The 17301-nt window shown below is 34.3% G+C and overlaps 1 long non-coding RNA gene across 1 annotated transcript in view; it reads left to right on the top strand.

Moving 5' to 3' along the window:
- LOC150108664 (uncharacterized) overlaps positions 1 to 17301 on the top strand; it is a 245673-nt gene that overhangs the window by 178996 nt on the left and 49376 nt on the right. The window lies entirely within an intron of this gene.

Here is a 17301-nt window from a genome sequence, read left to right on the forward strand (position 1 = left end):
AATAAATTAAAATTCGAAAATTTTATCCATTTTCTATTCGAGCAAGGTATGATTATTATTCGTCTATCAAAAGAATAAAATCATAAATTTATTTTATATTTCATCCTGGAGTTACTGATGAGTCAATTGCTTCTTTTTTTGTTCTACTGTTGTTATTGTGTCATTAGAACAAAAAAATAAAAAAGAAAAAGAAAATTAAAGTAAAAAGGATTTTTGAATTTAGTTGCTTCGTTGAAAAGTAAATTCTCTTTCATAAAAATCCTTGTATAAGTTGTGTATAAACCCTCAATCGTGTTTATTTTGCATTTTTATCGTTTTTTCCATTTATTCTGTTTAACTTTCTCATATCGGACCTGTCATTGGAGTTTATCTAGTGAATACGTAGAAATTTACTGTACTATGACCGCATTACTCAACAGAAAGTAACTGGAAGGCTGTTTTTTTTTTCGCCACAGTTTCCAGGTGATGAGAGATAACGTTTCTTTAATTATCACCGCTGTTGGCTGGATAGTGCGAATAGTTTGTGTTTGCTGTTCCATTTCGAGTAAAGCTAGCAGAAATGGCCAACTGTATGCTAGATTAAGAGGTCTTACGCCACACCCGGTTACTAGGGAAACGATACAATTTAGCCTGATGATGATCTGAAAGATTAGATAATGTAGATCAGAAGATATGCAATTAATCTAGCTGAGTATGTTTCACTACTAGCAGTTAAGCTCCATTGCTTTATTTGGTAAACTTGCGCAACTGAGTTCAGTCCTTGTAGGATTACCAAAGGGAACCGATAAGTGGATAGCCAGAGGGTAAAATATAATTATGAAATCTAGAAAAGTAAAATGAACAATCCATTAGCAAGAACTATGCTGAAAAAGCGTTTAACTCTTTCAACATACTTCCCTTCCCTTCTTCCCCAAACATTTCTTAATTCAGTTCGTGAAAAGTAGTTTTTATTGTTTTTTCCCCCTTTAAGAAGACCAAAAAGATTTCATCACTTGACGCGATATCCAGAGTATAGGATGGACAACAAAGAATTTGAAAATTCTCTTGAATTGTTTCAACTACATTATTTGTTATTATTTGTTATTTTGCAATAATCATTATCACAATGCAACATAACACCTTTCGATAGCAATCTCGGTTTGCTATAAATAGAAGATTTCAGTTTCAGTTTCCCTTGTGAACCATTCCACCTATTTGCATAGTTTCTTCCACTATATTTTACTAATATTACTGTAGTGATCTCGAAGGGCATAATAGATTCGTACCACAAAAATCGAATATTAATACATAGCGACTTTAGAAAGGGAAGCTGATATTAAATCACTTCAATTGCATGGTTCAATGAGCACCGACAGCTAAGAAGAGGCATTTGGAGTTGCTCAATTATATAGTAAATGTGATAACTCTGTAAGTGCCTTCTAACATATTGTAAGAGTCATGTTAATTATCATTAAGCTGATAACTGTAAAAAGTAACGACTACTTTTATTATAGAGCATTTTAGAGCTCAAGTTCGACTCGCTGGTAACTGCTATTCTAGACTGAATATTTTTGATAGTCTACTTTTATTCAACAGGATATAGCTTGCCAAATTTGAAGTTAAATATAATTAATAATAAGATCTAGAAGACTTTTGCAAACATCAGGAAACAAGTTTTTCCCTTCTTTTTCTTTTTCTTGCCCCCCCCCCTCTTCCTCCGCAAGCATCTTTGTAGACCACATCTTTCAAATGATTTAGACCAGTTTTTCAATGACTGGTTTATCAATATCCTCTGAAAAATAAAGAATATCTCCCACAGCTAAAGCAATGATTGACATTGCTTTAACTGTTGGGAATATAAATTCCTCTCTGATATTTCAGGCAGAAAAGCAGTAGCAGTAAAAACATTATCCCCATTAAAACTAATAAAATAATTGCACACTTTTAGACTGCAACCAATCTCCTACTTTTCTAGGACTGGGATTTTTTTTCCCCGTTTCACACACACAGACATGCATGCACACGAAATATTTGTTTAATAGATCGTTCTTCCATGTAAATATAAATATTGCCTTCATGTTTGCTTTCCTCTCACATATGTTATCTTGAGGATAGTAGTTCAGCTTTTTATGAAGCTTTTTTTTTCTGTCTTTTCTCAGAGGACATCACAATATTTGACCTTCGGTTAGAAATACTTAGGTTCTATTCCCAGGTATTTTTAACCGATCAAAATAGGCTTTTCAACGAAGCTTAGTTAATTGGCCTCACATGAAGTGTCAGGGGTTTTCTTCTCAAATACTAGCGTTTTTCATTCAGAAAAGTGAAAAAATTGCCAGAGAACAAAAGTGACTAACAGAAAATACATTTCTTTCAGTTGCTTTGAACATGATTTTAACCAACTCAACTCAGTTCTGGTATTTAGTTGATTAGTAGTGTCCTACTTATATTATGAAGCCGCACTCGAAAAATTTCCACAGTAGTTTCCAATTTTTTTAATTTAAATTCATTTTTAAAGACAGTTAAAACATACTTATATTTCTTGAAAATAATATTGCTCTTGGAATCGTTCCGGAAATAGTCATTTAAGAAATGTAATTTCAAAGTAGGGTGCTGAATGGAAGGAAAAAAAAAACATTCCTAGAGTAAAATTACTTTTTTTGGAACGTCTCTTTAGCTGTGCGGCTGTCCAGGTGTGACTTTCCTGGAAACAGAGCTAGGTTTAAGCCTCGTATGTGAAGAGAGAGGAATTCTTGAGGTACTCTTATGCAGGGAAGTTAGCTGGTCTTATTGGATGATAACAGGATCCCCCTCCCGTCTCTCCAGGTAATTCAGGTTTTCCTTCAGTTGCCAGCTACAACACTTTGCCATATGAATCTCACGAATAAAGTATGAATGAATAAGCTGAATAAAACTTAAAAGCATTTTTTTAACTTCATCACAAGAAATTGTTTATTAGCACACAAAACTAATTACACAGACTTCTTCTTTAGCATGTTTGGAATCTCTTATTTAGAATAAATAGCTATTTACGTTAAACATACGTTACTTAATTACCATCACGTAAAGCGTGATTTTGCTACCCAAATAAAAATATTCTTGATTGGAAATTTTAATGATAAAAAGAAAAAAAAACAATCGTAAATTTCTGAATATAATTTATGAATAAATAAATAAATTCTTAATTATAATTCAAACAAATATTCAACAGAATATTTTTTCGCATAAATAGTGAAGTGACGCAGCCTCTGTGGCTCAGTTGGCATAGACGAACCCTTTGGTTGGAAAGATTCGAGTGTGAACTCGTCTATGACGTGAGGAATAATTAATAGGCGTTTTCAATCGAATGGTGAGTTAGCCACTTACATACGAGGCGGAGGGTTTTCGTCCCTCAAAACAGGCAAACCGGACCCGTGAACAATACTGACTCTACAGCCATAAATATTTGCCCTTAGGGTGCAGCAGAGGATTTTTGTTTCACGTAAATGTAAATGTAGCCGAACTGCATTTAAATTATAAAGTTTAGGGTATACAAAAGTGGTTTACAATATTCAATTTTCATTTCAATCGGCAAAATTTTTATCGGCAAAATTTTGCAAAGCGATTTGGAATTATATTAAAAATTCCGTATTTAGTATGAAATGTGGTATTTAGGATTTCTATTAAAATTTATCGAAGTATTTCAACTTTAAATTTAGTCGGATCAGTTGGAAGGGTAAATTAGAGGAAACAAAATGATATGTGCAGAATGGGCTAATATCATTAGTCCATTCTGGGCATTAGTCAAATGCAAAATGGGCATTAGTCAAAAATGGGTCAAAGATGAATGAAACGTTATACTTTTTTGACTGACTCGCCTGATTTTCTGCAAAATCAGGCGAGTCAGTCAAACCATGAACTATCATGATATCATGGAGATATCATAATAGTTCTCGCTAAAAACAGAAATATTAAAAAGCAAAAATTCTGCTATACATAATTCCAGTTTGTACTGTATGCAAACAATATGAAATTTTCGTTTTATTGGCAAAAAATTTAAATGATAATAACAGCTAATCTTTGTCGCGTAATTCTAACAGGAGCATATTGATGAAAAAATTACGTAAAACAAAATTATATATCTATAATATAATAGAATTAGCCCAAGATGGCGCTGAGTTTAGTTGTTATGGTAATAAATGACGTCACTATACAACAACGCCATCACAAGTATTTTTTTATGATTATCTACAATCATTTTTTTCCCTTGCAATATTTTCGATATTTATACTTGTAATGCTGCGTAGTTATTCTATTAAAATGTGAAAGCCATTCTTAGTTTTAGCTGAAGCTGACTGCACATGTTGCAAAAATCACTATTAAAATTTAATAATTTTACATATTTAAAAAGACTATGATTACGTTATAATCATTGCAATTAACAAGGTACTGAACATTTTTAACCTTAACATTTAGAGGCCGATTTATTGTTAAAGCTGTTGTATAATTTATTTCAAAATACAATCAAGAGAACACACCTGTGCAAACTCCTTGTGCGGATGTTTTTTTATAGTATTTCTATTGAATTGTTTTGTCGATATAGCTTATCAGCGGTCCTTGTACGCTGAAAAACATTGAGAATTGCTATCAGTTAAGCTCCACTCCATAGAATTAAAGACAGGATATGCAGTTGTTATAGTGAAATGTAGTCACATGAGGAAATTGATCCATAAACGGAAAGATTACGAAATTCACAGGCAACAACAACCGCAACTCATACAAACATTTCAAAGGCTTAAGCAGAGTCAATTGGTGTTATTAGAGAGAGTATTTTTCTATCCGTCACTTGCCAATGTGGAATTAGATTTTGAAACTCTTTCCTAGTTAGTCTAATTGCTGGAGTTCACAATATCCAGCGCCTTAATATTTTAAGTAGAGCGTTTCACCAGCACAGGGGATTTTGTCAGCGGAGATTTCAGTCTAGACCTACAGACCTGTTTAAATAACCAGGAAGATAAGAAAGGTATGGCAACAAAAAAACACACACTCCGTACTCCGTGGTGATCGGATGCAGGTTCGCAGCTGTAACAGATATTAATGTGGTAAACTTCTCCTTCACCTGTCAAGTTTGTTGACGGGTGAGCCGAAAGAAGTTGCTACATTCGTTGACTCACGCGGTTCGGAGGATAATTATACCGTTTACTCTCTCCGTGTGTCTGTCTAAATAAACCAAATATGCAGAACTCTGTCAGAATACAAAGAGCACTACCAAGTCGTCCATGGATATGCAGTCCGAGGGTCGGGTCAAGGGAGGTCAATCGAATCCTTAGAATTCACACCTAAATTATAATTATGTTGAACTATATATATATATATATATTTTTTTTTTTTTTTTTACTATTATTATCCTACATTGTTATTATCTGTTTAACCTATCTGGCACGCTACACCCACGACATAATTCAATTATATTTATGACTGCCCTGCATAGTTCGTCACTCTGTCTACCTCTGCATGGTCTTAGTACTATTTCAAAATTAAAATAATAATTACTTGCTAAGTTTAAATGATTGACTGAAATAATTTGCCCATTCATAACTATAAGGAATCTCTCTTTTAAGAATAAGTGTATTCTAAAATATTTAAAAATTCTTCAAAATTAAAATATATAAATGTAATTAATAAGCCTCTATAGAGAGCAGTCATGATGTCACAACAATTGCCTTTTGTTTGGAAAGGCATGGGTTCGTATCCCATGTAGCACCTGGACGTCATGAGTTATTTTCAAATGAATGTGAGTTAGCCAAAGGTGGTAAATCTCCCCTCTCCTTTGTTATTCAGGACGGTTTCATCAGTCCTGAATAACATACACAATGTATTGGCCTCAGCCTTTAGTTGTTTCTGAGGTAATTCCAAAATAAAAACGCATTTTGCGAAATGCATCTAACAACAATAATTCCCACGATCATCTCAGATTCATTTCGTAAGTTTTATGATAAAGTGGTTAGTATTACGCCTAAATATATTTTTTGTGTGTACATTAAGTGTTCTACTGGTTTCCCTAGTTGCGGGATTAAAAAAAAAAAGGAGGAAAAAAAACCTGATTTCCGAATAAGACTTGCTACCTCCGTTTTTCGCTCTGATGACTGGATATTCCTTGATAGATATTTGTATTTTTGATATTCCTTTGCCTATTATTAGATAAAGCCTGCGTAGTTCAGTCGGTTTGGACGATGCCCTTTGATTGGAAAGACCTGAGAACTAATAATATCATCAACTAGCCATTTTAATTTTTTATCCCTCCCTCTGCATGAAAAGAGTCTCCCAGCTCAGTCAGTTTAGACGAAGACCTTTGGTCGGAAAGACCTGGGTTCGATTCCCGTAAGTTATTAAGTGAGGAAGTTTTATCTGGTCTCTTTCGACGAAAGGTGAATTAGCCGGTCTCATACGGAGGTGGTGGTGGTGGGGAGGGGTTCACCCGGAAACTCGAGTTTTTCGTCCCCCGGAACAGGCATATCGGTCCCAGTTTTATCGGGGCTCAGGACCGGATAAAACTCGGGGTTGGGAAAAGCAATGGTGAACTATCCTGTAAAAATAAAAAAAAAAATTTTTTTTAAATCTCACCAGGAACACTTTGTGGGCAATGCCTGCATGAAAATTCGTAAAATATTTGTTATTAATGAATATTTTCATTTATAAGGGGTTGGAACCCACATAAATCCATTAAAAGACAGTGTGCAACGCTGTTTTCCAGATTTTTTTAGATTTTCTTCTCCTTCCTTTCAGTCTGTCACACGGTCGCATGATTTAATTACCCACCTAAAGCGTCTATACAGTATACTCCAGCTTGGTGTTCGAATCCCACGGTGGCATTTTTGTGAATGTCTTTAGGTAATAGACAATATCCGTTGTACGGTGTCAAGTGACATTCGAAGCATATCCTGAAGGTATAGCCTACTATAGATATCCAATATTTTGTAGGCGATACAGTAAAAAAAAAAAAAAAAAAAAAAAAAGCCAATAATATGATTTTAAATTTTGGTTTGATAATATAAAATTAAATGCCCTAATTTATTTAATAAGAAAATTATTTGTAATACTTATTATTATAAAATATGGTTGTATATTATAATAGTAATAATTTATTTATTATTATTAGTAGTAGTAGTGGTGGCAATTCATCAAATAAATTAATTTTAACTATTTAAATTAACTCTGATGGCATTTATAAATTTTTCAATCACAAGCAATAATTACAATATTTCTTTCTCTTTACATGCAGCGGGTGCGCTTAATGTTTGGAGTTGATTTTAAGAAAGATGCACGTGCCTTTTTGTTCTTATAAGCGTCTTATTCTCTATGCTTAATTTATAAATTTCTAAGAATATTAAGTCTATGAAAGTATTTATTTCTATTTGTCAATTGCAAATATTAGACATCATATTTTTTTTTAAATTAAATTTTATATTACAATATACATATATTAGAATAAAAACTTTAAATTTTTATATTTAATGGTTTCTATTTGATATCAAAGACTACATTTGAAATTCATGACAAATTAAAACTCCTCAATAATCAATATATATTTCTTTCCCGTGCTAATATTAGATTGTATTTGAAAAAGTGAGCAATTCTTTCAGAAATGATAAAAAAAAAAAAATCGGATAGAATATTGGAAATTATTCTAAGTAAAATGAATGAACCTTCAACTTAACTAATTTTTGAACATTTTTTCAACATGCTTTAAACTATGCTTTTGAAATTATGATCTTTGTTATTCCCACCTAGTTTTGCTATTATATATTTGAAACAAATACATGTTTATTTTTCAGTTGTAATTGTTGTTTCTTCATACTGCTGGTCTGCAGTTAAATACTTATATCTAGTCCCACAGAAATATATTATTTGAATTTGACATATGAAACACATCGAAATTTGTAGCAAAACCACATAAAGTATTCACTGCTTTTCACTATGTTTTCACAAACTGCCTCCCTATTTTTTTTTTTTTTTTATTTTACGCACAATTCTTTTTAAATTTCTTTTAGATTAATCAATGAACACCTTCTGTTGGTTTGAGTTGTATATTTCTTTAATTAAATTAGTTACAATTACAGCAATATCGATACAGTCTACTAGTAAACCTTCCTTAGAAAAACATGAATTCATTTTCACGATTTCTGTGCCAAGAAAACAAATCATATAAGTCGTTACTTTGATTCTCGATCTGAGCAGAATCCTTTGATGGACTCAGATCTCTCGATTGGTTTGAACGTTGGTTCCCTCTCAGTTATAAGCTGAAAAGAGTGATTTTCAGTTAACTGTTAACATTGTGAAGTTAACATTTATGTTAACTTCACATTGCGAATCGAATGAAACAACTGTATTAAACGAAAAAGAAACGAAATGTTTTTTTTTTATTTTTTTTCCTACTATAGATTCGCCCATTAGACAAAAAAAAAAAAAAAAGGCAATATACGTGGTAGCTTTTTGGTTCACGCAATGCTATCGGAATAATAAAAGGAAGAGATGTTCTTGTTGAGCCACCTCAGCTCAGTCAGTATGGACGAAGCTCTTTTGGTCAGAAAGACCTGGATTCGATTCCCTTCAGTGACATGAGGAAACTGTATCTGGTCTCTTTCGACGAAAGGTGAGTTAGACGGTCTCATACGGAGGGTAGGGTTTTTTCACCCAGAAACTCAGGTTTTTCGTCCCCTGAACAGGCAAACCAACCCCCGTGAACACATGGATTACAGTCATGAATACGTCCCAGCCATATGCCGGTCCCGAGTTCGGGTAAAATGGGGGTAGGGGGAAAACAGTGGTGAACTACCCTGTAAAAATCTCACCAGGAATACTTTGTGGGCAATGCCTACAAAGTTACCTACGGTCGGAAACGACTGAAAGAGAAAACCAGGTATGTTCTTGTTATCTTGAGTTCATTTTAACACGTGTGACCACCCTTATGTAGTGTCCACAGTTTATTTTGATCTCCACACTTCCTTTGACGGTATGCATAATACGCATTTTTGATATTACTGATTGTTCCGTTTCTTCTTGTCATTACAAACGCCAACCCAGATATAACAAAAAAGTGTCTGAGAATTAAACACACAAAAAATAAAACAAACATCTAAATACTTAAACAGAAGACAGTACTCAGGATAGCGATATCGCTAGCACTTAAGACAGTCTCACCCCACTTTTGTGGGAAAGGGGGGGGGGGCACGTGTTTCTTGTTATTGTCCTTGTTAAGTTCCGAAGGGTCTTCTATCAAACATACTCGATACATTCATAATTCATGGCTCTTAAATACAACAGAAAATAAAAGAACATGTTATTCTAAGGATTTTATTGAATTATATAAAAAGGTCGACAATATTTTATGAAGAATATGTTATGTGAAAATGTAGGCTATCATTTTCGTGCTTGAATTATAATTTCACAGTTAAACTATTGTCTTCATCATCATCATCATCTTCTTCTTCTTCCTAGCCAGGTTCTAGGCCAAGTGGCCTGTTCCGGACTCAGTCCATCTTCTTCTTGGTCATACTCTATTTCTTGTTCCTCTAGGCTTATATGTTAAGATCTTTTTTGGTAATCTTTCTCATTGCATTCTTGCTATATGGTCTAGCCAGTTTTTCCTATATTTAATCACTGAGTCTGTTATGGAATTAATTTTAAGATTTTTAATTATTTCACTATTTTTTTTTTATCTAATCGAGTTAGTTTTTCTGTTTTTCTAAGGAATTTCATTTCTTCTGACTGAATTCTCTGTATATCTCTTTCTCCGAAAGTCCAGATCTCACTTCAATATAACAGTGTAGATTTGGCTATTGTTTTGTAGACTCTGAGTCTTGCATGTTTCTGTACGTAGTCAGTTTTAAATGTTCTGTTAATTACTTCAGTGATTTTTATAAAGTTTGTCATCTTAAAATCAATATCTATTTCATTTATGTAAGACAGTTTACAGCCTAGGTATTTGAAATTATTAACTTGCTCAATTATTTTATTATTTATTACTATTTTACTTCTGATTGTATTTACTTCTCTCAATTTTTTGATGGAGAGAAGTAAATACATGAAGTTAAAATACAAGAAGTTGAACTATTGTAAGTATACGTAATAGTGAAGTTTGTTCTTTCACATCAATTAATAGCATCGAAGACGAGCTTTTGACTTTCCCCAACATCTAGAAATGTGAAATTAAAGTTCAGAAACGAATACTAATACGTACTTTGTATCTCAATTTTCAAATAAAACGTAATAATAATAATAATAATAATAATAATAATAATAATAATAATAATAATAATAATAATAATAATAAACTTAATAAAGTCCCTGCTCCCGGACACAGCTATTTAGTATTCCATACACATCGAAACTTCCGGTCCCCACCTAACTGATTGTCAGAAGAATTAAGAAATAACACATTTCTATAGTTAACGAGGACCTGGAGGCAGCGCTTGTTTTTCCTGACTCGTTCTCGCCTTCTGTCACTGGTTAAAAATGAGCTCGCCACACCAAACCTTCACTCATGGGCGTGCAACTCTTACGTACGTTGGCAGGGGGTAAAGCTCCTCGTCTTTCGAAACCTGTTTTGCGATTTTACTGTCGGTCGAAGGAAGAAATTCGCGCAGCCCTCTCTTTGCAGCTACTGATAAACCCGGACAGGCGCTGGAAGTATTACCACAACGATCGGTTGCGTCTTTTTTTTTAGCTTAGAAGAGATATGTAACTTTAATGTCACACAACTTCCGTATTATCATAATGAAGAATTCCTAAAGTAGGGCGGTTGAAGAAGGAGGCTGGGAGTTAGAAGAAAGTCATGCAGCTATTTTGATTGACGTCACTCTCGCTCTCTCTCTCTGTCTCTTTCGTGTATGTGTGTGCGTGTGTGTGTGTGTTTTTCTAAGAGAACTTATTAATTTATTACTAGCAACACCTTACGAAATATTTGTGGTCACAACACAATCTATTGAAACTGTATTGCTTGAAGAACAAGACACTTCTAGTAGGAAGCCTGTTTAAACAAATGGACCTTTCTCCATCTGTTTACTTAATTTATAATTATTATTTACACTTTATACACACTTATCTTAATATATATATATATATATATATATATATATATATATATATATATATATATATATATATATATATATATATATATATATGCCATCTCGCTACTCTATCATAAAATTATATATTATTGCCTGAAACAGTGTCAGTTCTAAAATCGATTTTTCTTGAGGTGCAAGGTTTAAACCAGTTCCTGGGAGAATGTGTGTGTGTGTGTGTGTGTGTGTGTGTGTGTGTGTGTGTGTGTGTGTGTGTGTGTGTGTGTGTGTGTGTGTGTGTGTGTGTGTGCAGTACCATCGACAGGGTGTAGCATAGAGGCAGTCTGCCTCACGGCGCGGCTTAATAAGGGCGCTCGTTCAGCCATATTGCGGTAGGCACCGTCGCTACGCTAACAATTCCTGTTAGCATAGCAAGTGCGGAAAGAAGTTTTTCCAAGCTTAAACTGATTAAAAATAATTTGCAAACAGCAATGACCCAAGAAAGATTGGTCGGTCTAGCAACTATATCGATAGCGGCGAACAGAGCTTCTATTTATAAGCTGTTCTAATTTAAATTTAGAACAGCTTATAAACAGTTTTATTGTGCGATGTCCCCCGTACAGCAAACATTTAATTAATATTATTACGAAATTGTTTTGCATTAATATTTCTCTTGTAATGAAAACAAAATAGCAATTGGTGATTTTCTTTATTTTTGTCTTATAATCTATCAGGGGCGATATTTAATTGTTTGCCTCAGTGCGCGATCTAACCTGGCGACTGCCCTGTGTGTGTGTGTGTGTGTGTGTGTGTGTGTGTGTGTGTGTGTGTGTGTGTGTGTGTGTGTGTGTGTGTGTGTGTGTGTGTGTGTGTGCGTGCGTGCGTGTGTGTGTGTGTGTGTGTGTGTGTGTGCTGTTAAGTTAAGTTAAGACTTCGTAGGGGAAAATGCTACTAAAGGAAAAAAATATTTAAAAAAATGGATAGGGTGAGCTCCGAAAGAGATGACTTAAAAATGTTTAGGATTAGGCTAAGGGAAGATAATGCCCCGAGGGAAATGTATTTTGTTTACCATTTGCGTGCATACTATTCTCCGAGTAGTTTTATATATTGAGGTGAGGGAATCCTAGCTTAAGGGAGGAAATACCTGCAACCTCCTTGTTGGTTAATACCACTTACAAAGTCCTTATAAACGTTTTTTGTGATAAATGGGATTCAAACTCACTTAAAATGCAGCGTGACTGGATGTAGACTTGGATTCACCATTTATGTATAGTTAATATCTCGATATCATGTTAATTCAATATTATTCAGTTTCCTATTTATTCTACAATTGAGGATCATTTCTCATGAGATACGAATTTTGTGTCGCATGACTTTTTTTTGCCCTTAAATTTTTAGTACAAAATGGACACTTCAATGACCTTTAGGCTTGGTTCCTCAAAATCTTAAAAATATGGCGTCTAAAAATTATAATACGAGTATTCTTCATTTCAAAGGTTGTATACACAAAAGTATGCTATCAAAAATACCAAAAATGACATTTGTTTGGGACTAAAACTTCGCAGTAAAGCACACTTAAATTTTATCCCCTGTAGTTTAGCCTCAGGAGTTAAATTGACAGGAATTATACTCTTTTATCTGTATCACATATGGAATATTACATTATACTGTACTGCTTCAGTCACACACACACACACACACACACACACACACACACACACACACACACACACACACACACACACACACACACACACACACACACACACACACACACACACACACACACACACACACACACACACACACACACACACACACACGCGCGCGAAGTAATTTGAAATATTTCTTTGTGAAATTTTTATGACAGAGTTGTAAAACTAAAATTTTCTGCATTTAGACTTCATTATTCTTTTTGTAGCAGTGTTTGAACCCTTAATGACGTTTTTAGCATTGTTTATGTAGTAGCTTTTACTACAATCCATGATAAAATAATGACAACAAGACAGAAAAAAAAAAGAAAGAAAGAAACCTTTCCAGTACCTCATAACATCACTTAAGATAGCTATCAGTCACTTTGCAGAAGTTTTACAGGACATTAGTGTCATACTATGACAGTAACAGATGTTGGAATCAGCATAATATTAGCGTTTTTAAACAGGTGGCAGCACAAGTATTACTAAGCAAGATGTTGAAGGAACTGAATTCCCCCGTGGCATTTTAAAAATCACGAAATCAAAAACAAAATTGTTCCAAGTATTAAACGAATCAAGCAACTCTTCTCTTTGCAAATAAAGGTTGGCTATATTTATTTAGTTACTTGTTCAACTGTTACCCTTTTATCACTCAATTTCCCTTTTGGTTTGTAATCAAATATTTAATTCCTGATTACTTTTGCATTCTTTCTATAGACCAATCTCACATACTTTTAACTATAACTTAATTATCTGAGAAGGCATTTATTTATAGCGTTTGTTATAATGGATTACTTTTTAACGTATTAACTTGTTTTCTTTAGAATGAATCATTAACTATTTTTAACCCTTTTCATGTCAAAGTTATGTTTTAATAACATAAAAATAATGCATTATATTCTACAAGTAAGATTGTGCGCGCGCACAGACACAGTTATGTTTCCTAACACACCGGTTCTGACATATCCGACACATGAACCACCCTCACACAATTAAGTGAACCTGAGGTCAAGTATGACAAGTTCAAAACTATTTTAATTACTGAATGTGAAATGCAAGTGCAAAGGCGTGTTCTAATTTTAAGACAATACATGTACTTCGTTTATTTTCAAAACTTTATAGCTGAAGACCATATGGATGTTTGATAGGTTTTATTCGGATGGGAAGTAAGAGGAGAGAGGAAAGATGTGGATGCCGCTAAAATATATTTTAATGTATGTCTGCCTAAACCCCAATAATATCGTTTAGGCCTTGGGGGGAGTGTTTGCTGTAAATAAAGTACTTTGTTATCCATATACGAAAGCTATTATTTTTGTGTTAGTGAAAACTGCATTTCATAAGCATGGTATATTTTCTGCCGTGTATATTGGCTTACCCGAAAATTAGAAACCCTGTCTTATTTTACATCAGATTATTTGTTTATGAGGAATTGTCAGGAGACTAAAGGATCATCTAAGATAGACATGTTTACAAAGTTACCGTAAGACCTTAATACATCCCGAATGCGCGAAAAGCTAACACCACTTCCAGAAAGTCTGTATCGTTAGTGCGACACAAGAGGACTCAAAGAGTTGCAGTGTTTTAAAGAGAACTTTCAGGTAGAATAGCTATTCGACCGCTCAGTATGAATTAAATCATTTCAACTTAATGTAGAGATCACTCCAACTCGTAAACTATTTGTTTCATACCAATATGGGAAACTAAATACTCTGATAGTGTTCCAACTGGTCTCAATGGCGATAAAGAATTGTTCCTTCCCCCCCCCCCCCCCCCAAAATAGATCCATAGCCCACCCACGATAAATGTACTATAGGTTTATAGAAACCTTCCGTGGTGGAAGTCATATAAAAATAGATAAATAAATAAATAAACAATAACTAAAATACACAAGCCAGCGAGAGCGCGGCCACACAAACACATAATATATATATATATATATATTCGACAGCCAGACTATGTAATAGTTAAAATCTTCATAATCAGCTAAAGCGTTATTTTGCTTAGTCTGGTTCAACTCGGAGTTTACCTGAAAAATAAATTAAAATAAAATAAAACAATAAGATTTAACCAGCCACCCTATAACTAAAATATAATAAATATCCTCGGGACGGGTACGGCTTAGAAGGGCTAAGGATAGCCCCGTAACAGGCCGCCTAATACGGGAAGGGAAGAAGAAGAAGATTTAACTAACTACCTAAGATGGGAGTTTAAGTAGCGCAATTGGAATAGACTAGACCTTTCGAAAGCCTCGAGTTCGACACCCGTCTATGACAAATAACCTTTATGAGGGCTTTCAATCAAAAGTGAGTTAGCAGATACCATACGGAGGTGAAGGGCTTTCACCCTGAAATTCGGGTTTTTCGTTCCTTAACACATGACAAACCTGCCCTGCGAATATGCTGATCTACAGATATAAGGACGAGTACTTATATATCTGTAGGGAGTGCAGCAGAGGAGTGACGCGCAGGCTACATTCATTCATCCGCCCCCAAATCAGGGGGCGGATGGGTTTAAGAAGATGCTTAAGATAGAATAAACACATGATGTGAAAAAGGAGCCAATGCAGTAGGGTGTAATGGAAGGTTCTCATTAATAGAGTATGTACACTGCATGTACATTATGCACATCTCACACGAGATAATTATACTAACTCTTCAATTAATAGGTTGTTTTTAGTCCACTGACTCTCAGCGTGCTGATGGCCAACTTATGTGGTCGGAGGATTTTACTATAAGCTCAGTGTTAAAAATAAAACATGACCTTGCTAAAACTATAAGTATTCACTCTAACAGATCTCCCACCCCCCACCAAGAGTCACTACTAATGTAAAAACATTGTTGATGAGCCGTGTAGGTGGAACAACCATCAAAAATCGGAAGTAGGTGTTTTCCAGGCACACCTCGCGGTAACTTTCGCAATATTATCAAGAAAGTTTCAAATAGCTGTCACACAGGATATACTCGTCGAACGGTAACACCCTTGGCTAGAAATAAGTTCATTTAGTACCTGTTTTCACTGTCCTTCGCTTATGCTTCACCTGATACATAGTATAGAAAGAAAAAATGATTCTTGATATGCGATACGTATCTGATTTCTAACAAGTCGTACATAAGTCCTTTTCTCTTTCTAGGCAAGCCAAAGCATTAATGTGTGAGGGTTTCACGATTTTGTCTTTTGTATAGAATTTCTGTAAAAAAAACAAACAAACAAAAAAACCGATATCTTTTATGCTTCTGCAGATCTTTGCTAGTGATGATTGTTTTAATTGTGACAAACATTGTCATCTATATTATGAAACATCTGAACCTGAAAGTTTCTATTTTGAAGCGTCCAAATTTAGTTATCAAAATAACAGTACCTATGCACTTAAAAAAGCTTGGAAACAAGTCATAGAAACAGTAAATTACATAACTGAAATGCTGATATTTATATAGCAGTATAACTTACTGTACACTTCCATAGCGCAGTGAATAACAATGCTGAATTTAGGTTGCAAGAACTAGGATTCGAATCCTAAAGAATGCGACTTAACTGTGACAGGTTTCACCTTAAGGTATTAGCCATTCTCATGCTCGTGTAGCAAAGTTTTCCTCCTGATAAAACAAACAAATTAATGCATTAAAAGATATTGCAAACTATGCAGTAATATATATTAGCCATCATATCATTACTCAAACTGGTTTCGAAAAACCCAAATTACTTGCCATAACAGTCACATTAAAAAACATATTAAAATGTTAAATTAAGATGTATTTAAATTTGTTCAAAGTTCGAGTAGATCTATTTCATAATATTTTGTTGTTTAGTTGTAATACATAAAAGCAGGAAAAAAGAAAAAAAATGACAGAGACAGGGAGGAGAACTCTGTGTATCGTATGTACATATACATTTAACACTTGACAATGACGAAGAGTGATGAACTATAGTATTCAATCCTACTGAAAACAGATAAGTCACTTAAAGGAAATAAACCTTGAGCCTATGAACGTTATGTTGTTGTCAACCTGTTATGCTGAAACAGTAAGCAGTGCAACACAGGAAGTTAGTGTTTACTTGTAAATGAAAGCTTGGAATGTCCTGGCACGGTAGCATCTTGTCCTATTGCGCAATCTCTTTCTTAGAACCCGTCAAAAACCCCCCTCCTTTCCATGACACTTTATGTGTATATGACAGATAAAGATGAATACAGTACCAGTTGGTGTCTTTTGTCGTATCAAAGTTGTATACTTCTTAACGACGAATATTGAAGCCTCCCATAGACTGTATTAAAAGAAAGTTAATAAAGGCGTTACGACAGGGATGTGCAATCGAAAATTTCCCTTTTCTTATCGGAAAGAAGTTGTGGGGATTAAAACATTCGGGTATGATTTGAAAAGTCAGCATGACCGATGAGAATTCTGATGAAAGAAAAAACACGTGAATGTATCCAGAAACAGATCTATAGCTAAAGAGCATGACTACCGATATTCCACAAAAACGAAAAGGCAATCAAGCAGCATACGATTTCTTAAAATAGGAGCAAAGTAACGTAAGAGGGACTAATGTTTTGAATATTTATGGCTTCTCAAGCTGTGCTTTTCATG

Source organism: Typopeltis vanoorti, chromosome 3 (genome assembly GCF_054136105.1).
Source record: "Typopeltis vanoorti isolate ZY-2024b chromosome 3, IOZ_Tvanoo_1.0, whole genome shotgun sequence".
Classification (NCBI taxonomy): Eukaryota; Metazoa; Arthropoda; class Arachnida; order Uropygi; family Thelyphonidae; genus Typopeltis; species Typopeltis vanoorti.